This window comes from Coenobita brevimanus, chromosome 24 (genome assembly GCF_032717465.1).
Source record: "Coenobita brevimanus isolate Jiangsu-jjx chromosome 24, ASM3271746v2, whole genome shotgun sequence".
Taxonomy (NCBI): domain Eukaryota; kingdom Metazoa; phylum Arthropoda; class Malacostraca; order Decapoda; family Coenobitidae; genus Coenobita; species Coenobita brevimanus.
In genome coordinates this window covers 12,851,444-12,869,719 of record NC_136977.1, presented here as the reverse complement: position 1 = coordinate 12,869,719, position 18,276 = coordinate 12,851,444, and the positions used below count along the sequence as shown (strand labels likewise).

General features: G+C 46.5%; 1 pseudogene across 3 annotated transcripts in view; it reads left to right on the top strand.

Moving 5' to 3' along the window:
- Positions 1–18,276, top strand: part of LOC145393494 (methionine-R-sulfoxide reductase B1-like) — a 70,550-nt pseudogene that overhangs the window by 22,643 nt on the left and 29,631 nt on the right. The window contains exon 3 of one of the 3 annotated variants that reach the window (XR_013896192.1): positions 7,944–8,177. The exons of the other annotated variants lie outside the window; for them this stretch is intronic. The product of XR_013896192.1 is annotated as a methionine-R-sulfoxide reductase B1-like, transcript variant X1 (transcript). The remainder of the gene's footprint in view (positions 1–7,943; positions 8,178–18,276) is intronic. 3 annotated transcript variants of the gene reach the window in all.

Sequence of the window (18,276 nt, the reverse complement as noted above, 5' to 3'; positions counted from 1 at the left end):
GATGGAAAACTTAAATCCCCACTGCAAGGCCCATTGGTGGATGGAGTTAACGGCTGCTTGAATCCGCCCAGCCGCAAATTGTGCATTATGGGAAGAGTGCCATATTGCACAATCGTCAGTGTAGAGCGAGTATTTAAGATTCCTCGGGATAGGAGCTGATGACAGAATATCATTGATCATAATGCTAAATAAAGTAGGACTAAGCACACTTCCCTGCAGCACCCCGTTTTCCTGGATAAATATATCCGATGTTACGTTACGAGGCAATTGGACAGAGGAAGTCCTGTCCCGTAAGAAATTTGGAATATAAATAGGTAAATTTCCTCTTAAACCATAAGCATAGAGCTTCATTAGTATACCGTGTCGCCATGTCATGTCATAGGCTTTATGGATGTCCAAGAGCACCCCTATCATGAATTCTTTATTGGAAAATGCCTCTGAAATACAATGCTCCAAATTCATTAAATGATCTAGTGAACTTCTGTATTTACGGAAGGCACATTGTTGATCATTTAACAAATTCTTCGACTCTAAAACAAAAAGAAGCCTATTGTTTACCATTCGTTCCATGACCTTACATAGACAAGAAGTCAACACAATAGGACGAAATGAAGTGGGATTCACAAGACGACCAGCCTCTTTGGGTATCGGTATGACGTGTGCAAAGTGCCATGAGTTTGGAAACGTTCGAGATGCCCTGATTAAGATGCTGGATCATACCATACATGATGGTGTCTGGTCCAGGGCTGGTGTCTTTACAGGATTTAAGGGCAAGGAGCAGTTCATCTAGCATAAACTCTTGGTTGTACGGGGAGTCTACGACTTCTGTGGCAAAGTCTATGATCTGTAGCTCAGCCGTGCGTTTATGATGTTGAAAAAGCGGATCATAATTGGCTGAGCTACTTCATCCATCCATCCATCCATCATCCAATCCTGTGTTGCCCCATGAGGAGCGTAGGAGCCCGGGGATAGGCAGTTGGTCCTGACATTTAAGATGAGAGTGACCAGCCTCACTCATCCCTGAGTGGCATTACGTGAGCAATAAACCCCAACCACCCCTTGGATATAAACCTTCACCAGCTCAATCCAATTGGAGCACAATAATTACCCACTAAACCACCAGGTTCCAAAATTTGGTTATATGGTTACCACCCAGCGTAGTAAATGGTTTCCTGGTGTACAGGAAACCATTTGGCTTGTCACTCAGTGTAGAAACACCCATGGGCAGAAGGAAGAGGAAAGAATGAAGGAATGACAGACAGAAGAGGGAGTGTAAAGTCACCCGCAGGCAGAAAGACGAGGAAAGAATGAAGGAAAGAAAGACTGAAGACTTACATGAGAAAAACTCTTGGCGAGGATGTTAGCAAAGTCCACGGGCTCATCATATATAGTGTTGTTCACCTGCAGGGTTGTGACAGGGAAGTTTTGGCCTTTATTATTTAATATTCTTATAGTGGACCAGACTTTACTTAATGGTGTACTTAGTGGTGTAGTACGAGTCACCATGGACACAAAGGACCGCCAGGAGTCACTTTTGGCTCATCTTATTATTCTCCTTGCCTCAGTCCGTGCCTGTTTGTATGCAATAAAATTTTCCTCAGTGGGCTGACTATCAAAAATCCTGTATCTCCTATTGCGTTTCCTTAATGCTTGTCAGCAGTCCGGCGTCCACCAATGTGCTCTATGCTTCACATGAACTGTAGAAGTCTTGGGAATAGCAGCCTCAGCTGCATGTATTATGGAATTAGTTACATTTTCGACCTTAACATCTATGGTCTCCCCAGATATATCTAAATTGGCGATTCTTGAGAAGGATCCCCAATCTGCTTTCTTATAGTTAAATTTTGGGGATGGAGGGTCCGAAATGATGTCGCGTATATAAGAAAGACAGATGGGTAAATGATCACTTCCCAAAGAGTTGTCATAAGGGTCCCATGAGAAATCTTGATGTATACCAGGGAAGGCCAAAGATAAGTCAATGGCCGAAAAGTTAACAGTTCAATCATCTGCACGAGTCGCTCTACCATCGTTCAGAAGACAGAGGTTGGACTCTAGTATTAGGTCGGCTATTTGCTCCCCACGACCATCGATCCTCAAGTTACCCCATTGTTAGTGATGGACGTTAAAGTCGCTCAGCACTAAGTTATTCCCTGGAAGATGTTCAGATAGTGAATTTAAAGCATCGCTATCAATGAGGGCGTGTGGAGGACAGTACAGAGAGCAAATAGATAGGTATGTATTTTTAAATTTTACTCTGCATGCGACAGCTTCCAGAGTAGAATTTAGAATCACTTCCATTTGTGGGTGTGATTTGTGTGTGTATATGGCAACTCCGTGACCTTCATATCTTCTATACGAGTGGTAGTGTTTGAACTGTGGAGGATCAGGATGATCCTCCAGGCGCGTCTCCTGTAAACAAACAACGTCTGGCCTGTGTATTGAAAGCAAGGTTGCTAGATTTTGTAATTTATTCCCAATACCTCTACAATTCCACTGTAATATAGTGAAAGCAACGGTTTAAGATTTACGTTGGGGGCCAGTATGCTTCGTCTTTTTTTGCTGCCCTCCAGCAGGCGAGCAACTACCGGGGGACCTATTCCGGTGCTTGTTGACGGAAACCTCCATATTTTCATCAATAACTAGGCTCCCAGCCTCCCCCGAGGAAGAGCTAACCTTTCTCTCCCTCGCTGGAGCAGGAACCAGAAGAACATGAGGACGTGACTGTTTCATGAGGGTGGTCATGTTACTCTATAGGCTTGTCAGATTTTGGTTTAGGTTGTACTGATGGAGAGGCAGCAGCAGCCTGAGAATATGTGGAAGCCTGAGGGATGTCAGTGATAGAGCTGGAGTGGACAGGAGGCCGAGATGGAGAGGTACTGTGAGTGGCAGGAGGGAGAAGGACAAGGTCAGTTTGCGTCTCAACAGAGCACATCACAGGACGGGACATTACTGTCGAAGCATCGGACCTATTCGGCATGGGAGTTGCATGCAACTCCTTCGCCTTTTTCCCAGCTTCGTAGAAGGAAATACCCTCAGTTGCCTTCACCATGCAGACCTTCTTCTCCTTCCACTTGGGACAATCCTTAGAGGAAGTGGAGTGAGTACTCTTGCAGTGAAAGCAACATGCTCTCTCAGATGTGCAATGTTCCGCATCATGACCCTGGCTTGCACACTTGCCGCACACTGGCTGGGAAGCCCGACAAGTCTTAGCACCATGCCCATACAGCTGGCATTTCAAGCAACGCAAAGAGTTAGGGATGTACGGCCGAACATGAATGATTTCGTAACCAACTTTGACATAACTAGGAAGAGAAGCTTTGCCAAACGTCAAGATAATAGTTGCTGTCTTCGTTCTTGTGCCTTCCTAGTAACGAGTAATGAATTTAGCATCAGTTACATTTTGCTGCGCCAATTCACTTATGATCTCATCCTCGCTCATCACCATGAGATCCCTGCAAGTGACAACACCCTTGCAAGAATTCATGGAGACTGGGATTTTCGATTCAACATCGTAACAGTGGAATTTACGCAGTTTCAGCAAATCTTTCATCTGTGCCGAGTTTACAGTTTTGACCAGATCTCCGTTAGCAAGTTTTTTAACTTGTTCCACGTCGCCCGCACAGTGGTCAGTCACCATCTTGATAAGGAAGGGATTGAGACTAGACAGGGGAGTGGAACTGAGAGCATGGATAGTGACGTATGTTGCATTGTTTACGGGAACATCAAGTGGAGCTCGAGTCTGGTGTTCGTCAGTCTGGGGGTGGTCAGTCACGTTAAAATTATTGTCGTCAGGACCACCTCCACCCCTGAAGGGAGGAGAGGCAGCAGGGGCGTCTGCCATAGTAACCACTTCTCCCGTGAGGGGGAAGTGGGAAGAAAGAGAAGAACGAGCAAGGGACAGAGCACCTGGGGAAGACACACCTAGTCTGAGATTACCCTCTCAAACCACTCTCGGGATGATGCGCCAGTGTGTCACTCACACCCCAGAGTTATCAGTGGGGGGTACACTCCAGAGGCTAGTAAGCAAAGGCAATCTCAGGAAACAGATATAGACACTTAATATATCTCTGAAGGGCTGGGAGGAAAATTAGTAATAGCTAACCTAACTTTTATTCACACTATTTACAAAACTAATGCCAGTGAGGCAGCCCTGAAAGCTAGAGGAGAGCTCAGAAGAAGACATGTCTGCACTCCCCACGACCATGCATCAAAGAGAGACTGACGAGGAGAGTGTATGTGAGTGAGTGGGAGGGGGAGAGAGGGAGGGGAAGGCCAAGGATGAGATGGAGGGATGGGGTGGAGAGGTATATGAGAGAGGGGGGAGTGTATTGGAAGCAAGGCAGTGAAATGGCGGGGGACAGGGTGACGTGGAGGCGATTTGGTTGTGGCCACCCTGTATAAGGGATTAAGGCGTCTTGCAATAGATAGATAGATAGAAAGTAATGCTGTATGGTAGTGAGACTTGGGCAGTAAAGGAAGAGGATATTTGCAGGCTTAAACGTTCAGAAATGACAATGATTAGGTGGATGTGCAGTGTTTCTCTGAGTGTGAGTCCTGGAGGGGTTAGGTGATGGAAGAGTTGAGATGTAGGATGGGACTTGTGTATTGGTGTTGTGATGAGGATAGGTAGATGGAGATGGTTTGGGCGTGTGGATAGGACGGGGGATGATAACTGGGTGCAGAAAGTGAGAAGTGTTAATGTTAGGGGTATGGTAGCGAGAAGTAGACTGAGAAAGACCTGGAACGAGGTCATTGAGTGTGACCTCAGGGCTAGGGGACTGAATAGGGAAGTGGCCAGAGATTGAGCAGTGTGGAGAGCTGTAGTTAGGTGACCAAGGCCGACACATGCAAGCATATTGGAGCCTTCAAAAACGAAGTGATGCTGGATAAAATGTGTGTCTTAGTGTGATTTGAGTTACTGTACTGGAGACTCAAATCAAGATACCTTCAAGCTTTAAATCAAATTCCAAGTTTTAAGGAGTCCTGAGTCATTTCACCCAGTCATTGAGTCAATTTTTAAGACACAGATCTTCCAGAAAAGCAGGGACTTGGGTCGGATTCACCAGTGAGCAGCAGACTCGAGCTTCTATCACAAGTAGGAAGAGGCAAGAAGGGAGGCAGGAAGATAGATAGCAGCAGGGAGGGAGACAGGGAGGTGGGTTGAGGCAGGATGGCAAAAAGAGGCAGGGAGGGAGGGAAGATAGCAGATTAAAGGAAGGGAGGGAAACAGGAAGGTGGTCAGTGCAGGCAAGAAGGTGGGTAGAGACAGGGAGTGGGGCAGGAAGGTGGGTAGAGATGGGAAGGTGGGTAAAAGTAGAGAGGGAGACAGGGAGATGGGTTGAGGAAGGAAGGGAAGCAAGATGGTGGGTAGAGATAGGGACTGAAGCAGGAATGTGGGTTGAGGTGGGGAGGGGCAGGGAGACGGACATGATGGTGGGTAGAGGTAGGAAGGTGGGTAGAGACAGAGAAATAGGCAGGAACATGGGTGGAGATTGGGAGGGAGGCATGAAAGTAGGTAGGTAGCAGCAGGGAGGGAGATATGGAGGTGGGTTGAGGCAAGGTGAGAGACAAGATGGTGAATAACAGGAGGGAGGGAGACAGGAAGGTGGGTAGAGGCAGGGATGGAAACAAGAATGTGGATAGAGGCTGGGATTGAGGCAAGTTGGTGGGTAGAGGCAGGGAGGTGCTCTGAGGCAGGGAGGGAGACAGGGCAGTGCATTGAGGCAGGGAGGGAGACAGGGAGGTGTGTTGAGGCAGGGAGGGAGACAGGGAGGTGCGTTGAGGCAGGAAGGTGGCAAGCATAAGGGAGGGAGACAGCGAGGTAGGTTGAGGAAGAGAGAGAGAAAGAGGGGAATGTGTAGAGTCAGGGAAGGAGATAGACATGGCCTGAGGCAGAGAGTGGGGCCAGGATGGTAAGATAGAGGTGGGGAGGGAGGCAGGGTGGTGGGTGAGGGCAGGGAGAGAGGCAGTATGGAAGGGAGGGAGGCAGGGTGGTGGGTAATGGCAGGGAGAGAGGCAGGATGGTGGGTAGAGGTGGGGAGGGAGGCAGGAATGTGGGTAAAGGCAGGGAGGGAGGCAGGATAGTGGGTAGAGGTGGGAAGGGAGGCAGGATGGTGGGTAGAGGTGGGGAGGGAGGCAGGATGGTGGGTAAAGACAGGAAGAAAGGCAGAATGGTGGGTAGAGGTGGGGAGGGAGGCAGGATGGCCGATGAAGGCAGGAAGAGAGGCAAGAATGTGGATAGGGACAGGGAGGGAGGCAGGAATGTGGATAGAGCCAGAAGGTGGCTAGTCTGATGGAGGGAGGCAGTGAGGTGGGTTGAGGAAGGGAGGGAGATATGGAGGTGTATAGAGGCAGGGAGGGTGACAGGAAGGTGTGTAGAGACAGGCAGGGAGGCATCAAGGTGGGTAGAGATAGGGAGAGAGAAAGAGAGATGGTTTGAGGCAGAGAGGATGACAGGTTGGTTGGTAGGGGCAGGTAGGGTTCCAGGAAAGTGGGAGGCAGGAAGGTGGGTAGCAGCAGGGAGGGAGATAAGGAGGTGGGTTGAGGCGTTGAGGGAGGTAGGATGGTCGGTAGAGGCATGGATATAGGCAGGATGGTGTATTGAAACAAGGAGGGAGGCAGGAAGGTGGGTAGCAGTAGGGAGGCAGTATGATGGGTAGAGGCAGTGAGGGAGGGAAGGGAGAGATGAAGTTGGACAGAGGCAGGAAGGTGGTAGAGGCAGGGAGGGAGACAGGAAAGTAGGATGAGGCAAAAAGGTGGGTAGCAGCAGGGAGGGAGGCAGGAAGATTGGTTGAGGAAGGGAGAGAGGCAGGAAGATGGGTACAGGCAGGAATGGAGAAAAGAAGGTGAGTAGAGGCTGGATGGTGGATAGAGGCTGGGAGAGACGCAGGGAGGTGGGTTGTGGCAGGAAGGTGGGTAGCAGCAGGAAGGGAGGGAGACAGGGAGGTTGGTTGAAGAAAGGAGGGATGTAGGATGGAGGGAGGAAAGAAGGGTAGAGACAGGGAGGGGTGAAGGAAGGTGGGTTGCAGCAGGGAGGGAGGCTGAATGTAGGATGGAGGTAGGGAGTGAGGCAGGATGGTAAAAAGATGTAGGTAGGGAGGGAAGGTGGTGGATAGAGGCAGGAAGGTGTCAAGAGGCAAGGTTGTGGGTAGAGGCAAAGGGGAGGACAAGACAGTGTAGGTGCAGGGAGGGAAGCAGAACAGTGTGTAGAGGCAGGGAGGGAGGCAGGAGGACAGTTTGTTGAGGCAGGGAGGGAGGCAGGACAGTGTGTAGAGGCAGGGAGGGAGGTAAGACAGTGTGTTGATGCAGGGAAGGTTAGACAGTGTGTAGAGGCAAGGAGGGAGGCAGGACTCTCTCTCTCTCCCTCTCATTCTACGGTATGTGTACTATCTATATATATATATATATATATACAATCAATCCTCCTACATTGCGTGTTCATAATGCACGGATTCGTACATCACGGCTAAGTGGCCGTCAGACTGCCGGCAACCTTAAATCACTGTTAAGTCACGAAAATCACAGACCTAGGCACCCAAGTGGGCCTTTTCTGAGGAGAACAGTAAACCACGTTATTCAAATTGAAACTCACGACCCAAGAACCAGCTAGTGACATAATGGATGTGATTACTGAGAAGGTTGATGATGCTGAGGCTGTTGTGGGGGCTGTTATAGAAGACGATGAGCACATGGAAAGGCAGACCAACCGTGAAGTGAGTGAAGTGAATGTGCAGGAACGTGGTAGGCTTTCTATGAAGGAGCTCACTGATTTGCATGTTTATATAGACTTGGCCAAAGAGATTGTGAAATCCATTGAACGTGATGAGGAAAGATGTAGTGAGAGTATTGGTTACCTAGAAAAAGCTGTGCATTTTTACAAGGACTTGCATAATCGCAGAGGTAATGAGAGACATTAGGATCACATCACCTACTATTTTGCCCAGGTAAGGGCAGAAGCTGAGCTTGAACCACAACCTGGCCCTTCACACACTGAGGACTTGGATGATGTAGCATCTGTCATCTCTGAGGCAGATTTTGAGGGCTTCCTAAGGGAGGCAGAGGAGCTGGAGATGGGAGAACAGCATGAGGGAGCACCCCCACCTCATGCTGAGAGGTTCTAAGTTCTTCCCAACACCACCCCACTCCATTGACTTAAGCAGTTTCGTCATAGGATTAAGGTGAGATCCCTTAACGTTGCTTTTTTCTATTTAATGCATGCACTGAATATTCCTAGATTTGTATGTTTGTGTTTGATGGTGCCTAGATAGGTGTAGGTAGGGTGCTGTGGGGGCTGGTTGGCCAAAGGCCAGACCCAAATTAATTTTTCACTTAAGACATATTATTCATAAATCATGGAATTCGTAAATCACGGCGGTGGTCCAGACCCAAATTGCCGCGATTTACGAGGATTGACTATACAGTGAGTCCTCGAAATACGAAAACCCGAAGTACGAATTCTCGATGGTACGAAATTGATTAATATAGGACAAATTCCACAGTACGAAAATATGTGTCTCGATGATATGAAAATCGATACTCGATACGAAAGGAAATACAGAGATAGCCTGATTATCCAGACTATATGATGTGAAGAAGTGCCTGAATAGTCTGAAATCACGATTAATCTGGCAGAAAAAAAACACAAGTACTGTTAGATTGATTTATTTACCGGTAAATGTACAGTGAAAGACACAACTATCTTCCCAGTTCAGTCTGAAGAAAATTTACACCAGGCAAAATACTGTACAATGAAAACCCTGCTTCTACTAGTGCATGTTTCAAATGGTTCGATTTTTCCACGCTATATTCGTCAGACTTTGGGAAGATACTTCTGTCTTTCATTGTACACTTGAAGCAGCAGAAAGACTTTACCAATTCAGTTCATAATCCTCCAGCTTGTTTCTGTAATTTTCTGCCAACTTTCTGTTTGGCGAATTACTTTTTATTGCTGAAAAATTTCCTCCCTGTTATTATCGTCACTTTCCCCTACGATCGTTTCCAGCGCAGTGGAAGAAACTCAGCGTGCTCAAAGGTGGATATCGTTTCCCAGTTTCCCAACTGGAGGTTAGGTTAGGTTAAAATTATTCTATCCATCTATCCATCATCCACTCCTACATTGCCCAATGAGGAGCGTAGAAGCCCAGATCTAGGCAGTTGGTCCTGACATTTAAGATGAGAGTGATATAGGTACAGATAAGCTTGGTTAGGCCAGGTTTAGTTAAACACTTAGGGAAGAACAGTCCTTTCTGCCATTATGTTAATGAAATAAACAAGAGTTGTCACACCAGAACAGCTAAAAATGACGGGGAAACAGATTTAATAAGAAACATTTACTGTATTTACCAACCCAGAAATAATCTGAAAAATATAACAGACTATCAGGAAGAACTGATTTGGTAAGGTGCTTTTACTGCTTAAAGTAAAACGTATGTTTAGCCCCCTCAGTGGCTGTGGGTTCAGATATTTGCATGCTCCCGTGGTCAGCCTTGGGACCATTTTTTCAAAGTACTAAAATCAATTTCTTTTTCTTACATATGTGAAAAGACTCGTCTGGCACACCGGGCTTTTTTTTTTTTTTCAACCCATCCTCTGATTTGCTATGATTCGTGTAAGAATTAATAAAATTAGGATGCGTGTAACATCAGCATGTATACATTGGCCGAAAACATCTGGGACGAAGTGAACTGTGAACGCCAGACTGCTTGAGGTGATAGAGTAGGGTTGTGCAAACACACCAGTGACCCTCATCCTCTTCCCATAATTGCTCGCAGTTTTTTATAGCTCACCCTAACTCAACGTCACTGACACCAGTACAGTTAGGCGTTGTTCAGGGTCAGCAGCTATGAAAGCGATAATGGAATACATTATTGTTTGTATCAGTCCTCTCTCTTTCACACATACACATAAGAACAAACAAAAGAATGAGAAGTAAATGTACACTAACTCTAAGGAGCAGAAATAACTGTGCTCATTCGGTCTGAAATATATTGGGAAGAGTGATACCGAACGAAGAATGTGGAACTGAATGCTAACCTACGAGAACATGTGGGACGAAAGAGTAATTTTTTTCTGATTAGCAAACATTTATGTTCCATATCGTCTCTTAAAATTGTAAAACCCACACTCTTTCGTGTAAGCATACAGCCTAAAGACCTTACCAATTCAGTTCCTATTCCTCTAGCTTGTCTTCTTTACTTTTCTGACTATTTTGAGGGTGGTAAATTATGTTCTCTTGCTGAAAGAAACTTACTCAAAATTAGGGCGCATGTAACATAAGCATGTTAAACATCGGCGAATACATGTGGAGTGAAGAGAACGCCTGACTGATGGGATGGTAGAGTAGGGTCATGTACACACACCAGTGACCTTCATTCCCTTCCCGTAATTGTTCGCAGTTTTTTATAATGTCCTAACTCAACATCATTGACACTGAAACAGTGAAGTGTTGTTCAAGGCCGGCAGCTATGAAGCGGTTAATGGAATACTGTATGAAAAATTCCAAATGGGTTCGGTGCATAGCACCACACTCGCGTGCCGAGAGAAAATGAACTAACCCCTCTCTGGTAAACAAATTTTCACGCGCTTCTCAGTTGAGTCCATGTCCCTCCTCTCCTCACAGCCTCGCTGTACGTGAGGATATTTTCGCAGCCCTTCACCTTTTCGTATTGTTTCGCCATGCCTCCCAAGTGCCCTGCATCATCTCCAGCATTGGGGGAGCCCGCCGCAAAGAAGCAGCAGCACCATACTCTAGTTCTTGAAAGGAAATTGGAAATTATAAGACCCCATGAGGAGCGGCAGGGAGTCTCGGAGATTGGGCATGCTTTAGGCCTTGCTGTTTCCCCCATTGGGCTGTGATGAAGAAAAAGGAGATGTACAAGAATATGGCCACCTTCTCTACAATTGTATACAGGTATTGCATACTTCTTAATAGGGGGGAGTGAAATTTAGGTGGGGGTCCGAGGGGGTCCTGGGACGCATCCCCCCATTTATATGTATATTTCAATGGGGAAAATCGTTCTGATATACGAAATTTCGAATTACGAAAGTTTTTTTTGGTCCCTATCCCTTTCGTATATCAAGGACTCACTGTATATATATATATATATATATATATACAGTATATATATAAATAGTAAATATATATATACGTATATACTGTATACTGTATATACAGTACTCTCGTGTCCAACACGGTGATATTGTCATGCATGGGTCACGTGTTGGACTAACAACAGAGCTTATGGGGAAAAATGAATTATGTCAGCAACCCTAGGAAAAGTCACCCTAAATACCTACCATATACCTATACATATATTGGTACTATTGTAATAATAATAAATGGTACTGTGCAATGAATGATAACTAACCTTTTAGGATAGTGTTGGTGGGCTTGCTGGGAATGGAAGGTGGTATCCAAGGCTGTAGGTAGTCCTACTGGGTCCCCGGAGGATGGCTGCTGGCATCACTAGTGGGTAATGGCTGTTGCTCCTCCTCAGCCTCCCTCATAAATCCTTCGAAATCACACTCAGAATCACTATCTTCGTCCACAGCCATGGAATGTCCTGCTTCTGCCTGTCTTAGCACTCTGTAATCCTCTGCAAACGGCATGCTTCTCACACTGTTGCCAGAGCCCCGTCTCGTGACTGTGGAAAGTGATCGCTGTCGCTGACTCGGTAGAGAATAAAGAGAAGCAACTTTGTTTATAAACTGGTACACACGCCGATGAGAAGGGTTTCAAAACGATTGATATTTATTCTAAAATATTAATATGTATTCAATGTCAGGCTAAATGTTCAATGCTGTAGTACGATACATTCTCTGTCGAGTCGCCTGGGCTTTGGTCACACTGTTTTGCCCGTCGTATCCTCGGCAGGAATCCATCCAGATGATTTCCAAATGCCCATGGTATCGTCGGCAATTTTACCACATTACCGTTCTGATTTACCATCGTATCCTCGACACACCTGGTATGAAGTGCCATGTGATAGCCTTCGGCTGCCAGGATCTTGTCTTGTTTTTTATTATGGTCCTCACGTTGGCTTCATTCATGTCGAAGGTCTTGGCAATGTCAACTTTCCTCTCCCCTTTCTTCTTCCTCTCAATGCTGTCTAGCTTGGTGGCCTGAGGGAGGTGCCGATGCTTCTTGGGGTTCTCAGAAGGCTTCCTAGGCATCGTGAGCAGGGTAAAATGCAGTAACAAGGGCAGAAAATGCAGCAAGAAAAAAGCACCTTCCAATGCAATTATGCGACTGAGTGGCGCTGTGACAGGAGAAATTTAAACAAAACATCACGTGACACCAGAAGCGTTTTTAATTGGGCGACATCACGATCACGTCACGATAGTGGGTGGGGATGGCTACTTGATCAGAAGTTTTCATTGGCTATCATCATCATGGGAAAGTCCAGTATGACCGTGTTGGACCGGGCTGATCGTGCTAGAGTTGAACTCTGCGGATTTCGCCCACTTCTCGGAGCTCTGTGCGTGTTATGCTAACACACTCGTGTTGCAGTAATTAAATCGTATTAAATAATACTAATTATTTGCTCTCCGTGCTGGACCTGAATCGTGCTGGACTAACACGTGTTGGACGCGAGGGTACTGTATATATATTTTTTTACATGTTCGACTCTGAGCAAAGGCTTCAGGGCCTATTTCTCGGGGGCAGTGACCAATCCCAAGGCCCAGTAGTCCTCCTACGCCTCCACATGTCACCACATCAGCACTAACATCCACCATCCATATTGAATACTTGCTAGGGCTGTCTCATACAGGACTGGTGTATTGGTATTAGCAGTGGTATTTTTACGACATGTTGGCAGGTCATGTGGTAGATCAGGAAAGTCTGCTTTTTAGGAAATTTAAATCCTTAAACTGTTCCCTGCCCTAGCCGGGATTCGATCCTGGGTCCTTCAGGACTGCAGGCTGCCTCTCTACCGATTCAGCCACTGCCTCCCCCAAATATATATATATATATATATACATACATACACACATATACATACAGTATATATATATATATATTGCGTGAGGCTGAGCTATGATCGTATTATATTGTGATTGAAATATATTCTCCCATAATGGATTTACCTGGTTTGTCAAAAAAAAAAAAAAAAAAAAAAAAAACAGGTGGCTCAGCTTTTATCATGCTGTGGTGTTGTGGTATCAGTGCCTGACTTCAGTCTAGAAGTCTTGGGTTCAGTTCCTGGTCAGGAGCATAAGAAACATTTGTACACACAAGTGTAATGTGTATGTCTCCAACATATAAAGACGCTCGTGTTGTGTCTTGGATAGATTAAAACTGGTGTGTCACTTGCTGAGATGCCTGGGGCTTGAGCAATAATCCTAGTGTGTTGTGATTAAAATATATCCTCCCATAATGGATTTACCTGGTTTGTCAAAATATATATACAGTATATCCATCCATCCATCATGCAATCCCATGTTGTCCCATGAGGAGCAGAGGAGCCCAGGGTTAGGCAAGTTGGCTCTGACATTTAAGATGAGAGTGACCAGCCTCACTCATCCCTGAGTGGCATTACGTGAGCAATAAACCCCAAACACCCCTTGGATATAAACCTACACAGACTCAATCCAATTGGGGTGCCTTAATTACCCACCAAACCACCAGGTGCTATAATTTGGTTATATGGTTACCACCCAGTGTAGTAAATGGTTTCCTGGTGTACAGGAAACCATTTGACTTGTCACTCAGTGTAGAGTCACCCATAGGCAGAAGGAAGGGGAAAAAATGAAGGAAAGAAAGACGATATAGGGAGTGTAAAGTCATCCATAGACAGAAGGAAGTGGATAGAATGAAGGAAAGACAGAAGAAGAAGGTAGGACGAGAGGAAAGAGCGGACAGCCAAAGCAGCACTACATTGAGTGAGTGGATAGTGTGTGCCCCCACCTACCACCTTAAATACCTATGTGTTAGGGTGGTCCGTAATTTTCATCTTGAAAAATTTGCTTCAGCTGCTGCAAGACTTCATTCCTATTGATTTAAAAATTATGTATGCAAATCCTCATGCTTGTTAGATAATTTTAACTTGTGCTGCATCATGCTCAAAGTTATACTGTTATGGCAAAATATAAATACAGTATGCTATTGGGTTACCTAGGTCCCCCTCTTTGCAGAGTATTAGCCCCTTACTGGGGGTGGTATCATGGGAACCTGACTTCCACCTATTGTTGCCAAGTTTTATGGCTTGTAACTGCTGCCAGCTGTAGCCTTCTTCACATCTGGATACACTTGCCTGTGTTGCTCAGTGACCTGGAGAAGAATCTGCTGTTGATCTTCGTTATTGATCAGCACTGGATTAAACTCTTGTATCAGTGCTACCTCTCTTTCAGCAGTCATTTGTTACCTGTAGCCCTTGGACAATGCACTCAGCTTCCTTGTAATCCTCACAGCTTTCCCATGTGGATGGATCGAATTCTAGGAATGAATGAGGAAGGCCAAGCAGTGTGAAGATCTTCTTGGTGTTACTGGTCACAAAACTTGAAACTGTTTTCTGATTCAGTGCTATCGCCTCAAGTTCAACTGTTGCTCTCTTTAATTGATCTTTGCTTCCTTCATTGTTAAGAGCCATCACCATTTTTCTCTTCTCTTTAGGGTCAACTGTTGGATCAAAAAAGGCCAGTCCAACTAATTGCCCTGACAAATACCACAAGTGACGACCAAATGCTTTCAAGCAGACTTATGAGATGTCCATATCAGGATAAAGTGACAATTCCTGGAGAAGCTTCAGATCGTTTGCTGGAGCTAGAGCTACTTTTGTTGCCATGAACCATGATTTCAGGTATTGCTTCATGATGAACACAACAAACCGCTTCAATCCTTGGCCTCGCTTCAGTGTGATGCATGTCTGATGATGGAAAAGATAGATTCTGATGCAAGACAGTAATCAGTCTAATATCCGGACGCCCAATATCCGAACATCCCCACTAACCGAACCTTATCGTCCTGGGATCAAACATTCCCAAAATGGTCCGAAAATCCAAAAAAATTGGAAAAAAAATCGATTTTTTGCCGTCCGTAATTTGAACTTGCCGCGCGCACCGCGTGAGAGCATTGTTTTGGTTCGTCATTCCTCCGACGTCCGATAGAGCGCCGCTGCATCCTCCCCACTTCCCGCCTGTCTCTCACCGCGACAAGACCTACGCTCTTCGCCATGGCTGCCCACGTGCTCGCTTTTGTGGTGGTGCCGTACTTGCTGCAAGGCCTCCTGCTGCTCTCTGCCCTACTCTTAGTGTGTGTGATGATGGCCCCGCCTCCTGAGAAAAGGAAGAGAGTGGTGTTGACTCTGGAGAAGAAACGGGAGATATTGGAGAAAGTTGATGCGGGTTGGTCTTCCTCTCGCATTCTCCGCGAGTTCAACCTGGCCCGGTCGACTTTGTTTGATATCAAGCGTTCCCGAGACAAGCTCATGCAGTACACGGCTGACTTCTCGTCGAGAAGCAAACGCAACGTGGAGAGGAAGGTTATGTTTACCCCCAAGTATGCAGAGATCGACCGCTCCACGTTGATTTGGTATCGACGCAACGTGCAGCTGGTGTGATGGTACGTGGAACGGAGCTGAAGGCTGCTGCTGAGAAGTTTGCAAGGCTTCACGACGCCCTAGACTTCAAGGCATCCGAGGGTTGGCTCTTCGCGTTCAAGTTGCGACATGGCCTTACTAACCGTAAAGCACATGGCGAAGCATTGGACGCTAACGAGGATGGAGTGGACGAGTTTCGGCACAAGGTGAAAGGCTTGATCGACAGGGAGGGCCTCACTCTCGGTCAAGTCTATAACGCTGACGAAACTGGCCTATTCTATCGCTCGGTGCCAACGAACACTCTCGCCGATGAGACGGAGAAGCGTGTACCTGGCCGCAAGCTTTCTAAGGAACGGATATCTGCTTTGTGTTGTGCCAATGCTAACGGCATGCACCGGCTTAAGCCCGTTACTGTTGGCCGTGCAAAGCAGCCTCGGTGCCTTTGTGGGGTGATGGATGTCCTTCCTGTCGTATGGTACCATTCTTTGAAAGCATGGTTCACAGCTGTGATTTTCAAAGACTGGTTTCACCATCACTTCGTCAAGGAGGTCATACATTACCAGACGAAGACACTGGGAATTCCTCGCGACCAGGTAAAGGCTCTCCTTCTCCTCGACAATGCACCTGCCCACCCGTGCGACAAGGACTTGGTTGCTGAGAATGGCCGTATTAGGTGCATGTTTCTGCCACCTAATACGACTGCTCTCATTCAACCAATGGACCAAGGAGTGATCGTGGCAACAAAGCGCCTGTACCGTCGGAAGTTCCTGGACGAGGGGATGGTGGTTCTCGAGGACGAGGACGAGCGCAGGGAAGGACGTGACACTCGAGGCAAGCGGACTTTGGAAAACCTTCGCCGCTACAACATCAAGTCTGCGCTGTACAACTGGGCTAGTGCATGGAAGGAAGTCCCTGTGAAAACTCTTGAAAATGGTTGGTCTCGTCTGCTTCTCGGAACAGATGTGGAGTACGATTTCCTAGGGTTTGACGTGGATGACTTCCATGCACGGCTACGTACGCACGGCGACGATGTTGATGTGGACGATGTTCGTGAGTGGTTGGACGACGACTTCCGGGCGATCCTGGGTATCAGACGTTGTCTGATATCGAGATCGCGTCTTCGGTTGCTGGTGTCAGTCCCGAACTTGAAGATTCCGACGACGAAGGCGATGATGATGCAGACTCCGCCCAGCAGGACACTACTCCAGCCATCCCCAAGCTGAGCGCACTCCGGGAACATCTAGAGTTCGTCCTAGACTACCTGGAACACCCGGACTGCGACAGGGAGATGGGGCCCTTGGGACTCGTGAAGGAAGTGCGTGCTTTCCGGCAGCGCATCATCAATCGCCAGAATCGTCAGTCCTTGCGTCAGTCAACGATTGACAGTTTTTTCAGGCCCGTGGACCCCCGCTGTGCCAAGCCCTGGTTCCACTCCGTTGCCTCCCCAAGACAGGCCTCATGCTCCGAGCCACAGCCCAGCACATCAGCTACAGTGGAGTCACCGCTCGACGTGAGTTTGCGGCTGTCTTCAGAGTCTTCTGTAGTCGGTACGCCATCACCACTACCCACCGATGCACCCTTGGACGCCTGCCAGTGATACTCTCGGGCTCTGACAGTGAATAAACAGCAAGAACTTCTCCACTAGACCACACGGGAATTTTGAGTGTTGTGCAGTGAAAAACGGTGTGTTGTGTTAAGGTTTTCAAGTTGGGAGAAAAGACTAAGTAGAAAAGAAATTTAACGTAACTAACCTTCTTTGTTTTGGCTTTGGAAACTTAAAAAAACTTGGGAAAAGTTAATGTGCAACACTTAAATTTAATGGAACATTATTTGGACTAAAGTGAACACTGTGAAAAGAATGGACTTCTGTGTGTTAGTGACTAAGTTCAGTGCAAGACTTCAGGAAGAGTGTAGTGCAAGTGCTTCAGGAAATCGTTCTTACTGTCAGAGTCCGAGAGGAGGCGGTTATTCATCGAGGTGGCCAGGGACTTGCTGTAAGTAGCCAAAATGTTTCATGTTGTACTATTTTCCATACTATATTTACCAGAATGTTTCATATTGTATTTTTTCCCATACTATACTTACCAGAAAGTGTCATACTGTACTTCTTTCCATACTAAACTTACCTCATGCATGTGCAGTAGGAATGTGTTTTTCAGAGTTCGGTTAGGTTCGGTTAGGTTAGGTTCGGTTAGAGTCCATAAGTACCAGAATGTTTATTAATGTATGAACATACTTCTAAACCCACATTTTATGTGTCTATTGCATTTATTTCAGTCATTTATGTGCCTTATTGGTGTGATTTGGGTGTTAAATAGGTGCTATGCATGTCCGGAGGGAGTTGTATAGGTGTTTCTCTGTGTTAGGGTCCGTAAGTACAAGTCCATAAGCTGGGGCCCAATATCCGGACAAAACCAATATCCGAACCTACCGATGGCTCTATTGATCCGGATATTGTAGTGATTACTGTATATAACTTTAGGCATTCATCTGGCATGGTGGCAAGCACCAGGATGCTGAAACCGTGTTCCATGGGGCAGTGCACCACCCAAGACAACAGTGGACGGTTCTATCAGTCCTCGATAATCATCTTGAGGTTGGCTTTCATACAAAATGCTATGAGCTCATTGCTCGCCGTCAGTCACCAGCGTTTACTCATCGTCATTCAAGGTCTGAAAGTGTATCGTGTCATATGGCTTTGAACTGCTTGAATATGTGAATGTCAGGACCAGAGGATGGT